This window comes from Chrysochloris asiatica, unplaced genomic scaffold (genome assembly GCF_000296735.1).
Source record: "Chrysochloris asiatica unplaced genomic scaffold, ChrAsi1.0 scaffold00368, whole genome shotgun sequence".
Classification (NCBI taxonomy): Eukaryota; Metazoa; Chordata; class Mammalia; order Afrosoricida; family Chrysochloridae; genus Chrysochloris; species Chrysochloris asiatica.
The window spans coordinates 1451059-1455738 of record NW_006408886.1 but is presented as its reverse complement, the minus strand read 5'-3'; positions in this window follow the sequence as shown (position 1 = coordinate 1455738).

Below are 4680 nucleotides of genomic sequence, written 5' to 3'. Positions count from 1 at the left end.
CCCAGGATCGGACATTGTTTTGTTCTGCTGTGCATGGGGTCGCTATGAGTTGGTTCCGATTCGATGGCACCTGACAACAACAACAAATTACACTCAGAGGAGCTGTGGTAGCATAGTGGTTACAAATCGGGCTGCTAACCCTAAGGTCGGCAGTTCGAAACTACCAGATGTTCCATGGGAGAAAGATGAGGCGTTCTGCTCCCGTAAAGATTTACAGCCTCGAAAACGTTGTGCAGGGTCACTATGAGTTGGAACCGACTCCATGGTACTTAACAACAACAACAATTTCACTCAGTATTGTGTCCTCAAAGTTCATACATGTTATATTTTGCAGCTTCATCATAATTTTTCAATATAGCATAGTATTCCATTTTGTCTATGTACCAAAGTTTGTTTATCCATTCTTCCATTGACGGCCACTGAGGCTTTCTCCACCTTTTTGCTATTATGAATAGTGTTGCTATGAACATTGGTGTGCATATTATCTACTCGTGTTCTGGCTCATATTTCTTAAGGATATATACCAAATTGAGGCATTGCTGGATCACTGTTGTTGTTGTTGTTAGGTGCCATTGAGTCAGTACGGACCCATAGCGACATTATGCACAGCTGAATGAAACACTACCTGATCCTGGGCCAACCTCACCACTGTTGCCATGCTTGAGTCCACCGTTGCTGCCACTTGACTAATCCATCTCGCTGGGGTCTTCCTCTTTTTCTCTGACCCTCCACCTTACCAAACATGATATCCTTCTCCAGCGACTGGTCCCTCCTGACAATATGTCCAAAGTATGAGAGATAAAGTTTGGCCATCTTGGACTCCAAGGAGCACTCTGGCTGCACTTCTTCCAAGACGGATCTATTGGTTCTTTTGGCAACCCATGGTACTTTCAGTATAATTCTCCAACACCATACCTCAAAAGCATCAATTCTTCTATGGTCTTCCTTATTCACTGTCCAGCTTTCACATGCATCTGAGGTTATAAGGTATTTCTATTTTCAACTTTCTGAGGAAGCACCATACTGTTTTCCAGAGTGGTTTAACCATTTTACAGTTCAACAAGCAATGTAGGAGGGTCCCAGTCTCTCCACATCCTCACCAGCATTTGTTATTCTCTGTTTCTTTATTTTATTTTTTTAATTTCACTGTTATTGCTGGTGTGAGATGATATCTTCCTATCCATGACCCTGGTATATTCTTCTATTTTTGTAAATCTCTTTTGGTTTCTTATAGTAGTGTTTTGTAATTTTCTTTATATAGGTCTTTCATGTCTCTGGTTAGATTCATTCCTAAATATTTCATCCTTTTGGTGGCTATTGTAAATTGTATTGTTCTCCTACTTTCCTTTTCAGAGTTGTATTTATTAGTGTAGTGGAATCCAAATGATTTTTGTATGTTCACCTTGTACCCTGACGCTTGCTAAATCTTCCAACGAATTTCATTAGTTTTTTTGCTGGGTTTTTGGTTTTTTCTATGTATAGGATCGTATCATCTGCAAATAGTTTTACTTCTTCTTTATTAGTTTGGATGCCCTTAATTTCCCTTTCTTGCCATATCACCCTGGCAAAGACTTCCACACAATATTGAATAGGAGTGGTGATAAAGGGCATCCTTGTCTGGTTCCTCTATGCAAATTGAATGCTTTCAGTTTCTCTCCATTGAGAGTGATCTTTGCTGTTGGTTTTGTATATACTCTTAATTATGTTGAAGACTTTCCCTTCAACTCCTACTTTGTTGAGTGCCTTTTTCAGGAATGAGTGTTGGATTTTGTCAAATGCCTTTTCTGCATCACTCGATATAATCATGTGGTTTTCCTCCTTTTTAAAAATTTATATGGTGGGTAATGTTGATTGTTTTTGTAAAATTGAACAATCCTTCCATCTGTGGTGTGACTGCATCAATCATGATTTTTTTTTTAAATATGTTGTTGAATTCCCTTTGCTAGGATTTTATTGAGTTTTTTTCATCTGTATTCATGAGGGATATTGGTTTATAATTTTTTTTTTAGTGGTATGCTTCCCTGGTTTTTAATATGAGGATTATGCTTGCTTCACAAAATGCATTAAGAAACTTTCCATTTTTTTCTATATTCTGTAATAGTTTGAGTAGAATTGGTGTGAGTTCTTCTCTGAATTTCGGTAAAATTCACCATTAAAGCCATCTGGGCCTGGACTTTTTAAGATTGGGAGATTTTGATGACTTGATTAATTTAATCTTTTGTTATAGGTGTGTTCAAATTTTGTACTTCACTTGGTGTAAGTTTAGGTAGGTTGTGTATTTTCAAAAAATGTACACATTTCCTCGATATTTTCAAACTTGTTTAAGTATTGTTATCCTTTTTATTTCAATTGGTTCTGTTGTGACATCACCTATATGGATTCTTATGCATGTTATTTGTGTCTTCTCACTCTCTTCTTGTTAGATTTGCCAATTGTTTGTCAATTTTATTAATCTTTTCATAGAACCAGTTTCTTATCTTGATTTTTTGCTATAGTTTTTCATTTTTTATCTCATTTATTTCTGCTCTAATCTTTACTGTTTCTTTTCTTCTGGTGTTTGTAGGTTTACTGTGCTAGTCCTTTTCTAATTGTTGTACATGTTGTGCTGCGTTGATATGTTGAGTTAGGTTCTTTCTTCCTTTTGGATGTGTGCATTTATAAATTGTCTTCTCAGCACCACTTTGGCTGCATCCCAAAGGTTTTGGTATGTTGTGTTACCGTTTACATTTGTTTCTAGGAATTTTTTTTTTATTTCACTTTTTATTTGTTCTACTACCCAGTAGCTTTTAATCAGGTTGTTACTCAGTTTCCATGTATTTGATTTTATTCCCTTGATCTTTCTAGTGTTGATTTCTAATATGATAGCATTGTGAGCTGAGAAGATGCTTTGTAGTATTTTGATGTTTTTAAATTTATTGAGACTTGCTTGATGGTGTATTGCATGGTCTATTCTGGAGAATGTTCCATGTGCACAGGAAAAGAATATGTATTGTGCTGTTGTGTTGAATGCTTTGTACAAATCTATAAGGTCAAGTTGATCGATTATGTTGTTTAGCTCCTCTGCATCTTTGTTGAATTTCTTTCTGGTTGTTCTGTCCTTTTTTTAAAGTGGTGTATTAAAATCTCCTACTACTGTTGTAGAATTATCTATTTCTTTCTTTAATTTTATAGGGGTTTCTTTATATATTTGGTGGCTCTTTCAATGGTACCATAGATATTTATCATGGTTATGTCCTCTTGTTCAATTGACCCTTTAATCATGAGCTAATTTCTTTCTTTGTCTTTTATGCAGTTTTTGCCTTAAATTTATTTTATTAGAGATCCGTATTGCCACTCATGTTCATTTTTTGTTGCAATTTGCTTGGTATAATTTTTTCTATCCTTTAATTTTTAATCTATTTTTGTCATTGTGTGTAAAGGTATATCTCTTATAGACAGCATATTGAAAGATCCTGTTTTCTTATCCATTCTGCTACTCTCTGCTTCTTCACTGGTACATTTAACCTATTGCCATTCAGTGTAATCATTGATACATATGGATTAGTTTCTATCATTATGCTGTTTGTCTATTTGTTGTCCTGTTGTTTTCTTTGTTCTGTGTGCTTTCCTGTTCATTTTTTGTGTTTGCTTTTCTTGTCAATTTCTTCATAGTTTCAATGTTTGCATACTCTTCCTGAGTTTTCCTTTCCTTGATTTGATGTTTTATGACTGTCTGTTTTATCCTGAGATCTACCTGACCGCCTCACCACCTGGATCCCTGTTACTATATGTTTTCCTTCTTTTGCTTTGTAGTTGTTTTGATCATAGATTGACCTCCCAGGTCCCCTAATTTCTTTCTGTGGTTTTGTTCTATTCTGGACTCTTCCATCTCTTGGCTGAGTTCCAGGTGGAGTTGCCACATATGTCAATCTCTGGCTGTTGTCGGCTCTTGTTTTGTTCTCAGTCCAAAGAACTCCCTTTAGTACATTTTAGAGTGCTATGTTGGCCTTTAAAATAAAAATCCTTTAATTTCTGCTTCTCCTGAAATGTTCTGATTTCACTGTCATATTTGATTGGCAACTTTGCTGGGTTGGTAATTTTTTTTCTTTCAGAGTTTTGTACATTTCTTCCCATTGTCTTCTTGCCTGCATGGTTTCTGCTTAGAAATCAGAGCTTAACCTTATTGGTGTTCCTTTGTAGGCAGCACTTCCTTTTTTCCATCACTGCTTTCAAGATTCTCTCCATGTCTTTGATTTTGGAAAGTTTGACTATGTCTTGGTGATTTTCTTTTGGGATTTATCCTGCCTGGAGTTTATTCAGCTTCTTGAATTGTTATCTTCTCATCCTTCAAGATGTTAGGATAATTTCCTTTCAACAGCCCTTCAACTATATGTTCTGTGGTTTTCTTTGTCTCTTCCTCTTCTGGAATTCCAATCAGCCTTAGATTATTATTCTTCATGCTGTCCCACATGAATCTTAGGCTTTCTTCAGATTTTTTTCATTCATTTTTTTTTTTTTCTGCTTGTCCTTCTGTCATAGCAGTATTGAGAGACTTATCTTAAAGCTCACTGATTCTGGCTTCCATCCCTTCATTTCTACTCATTTGCCCTTTCAGTGTATTGTTCATTTTTTATATTTTAGTATTAATTGTCGGGGACTGGACTCGACATAGTTGTGTTGTTCACGAGGAGGGGAGATCCA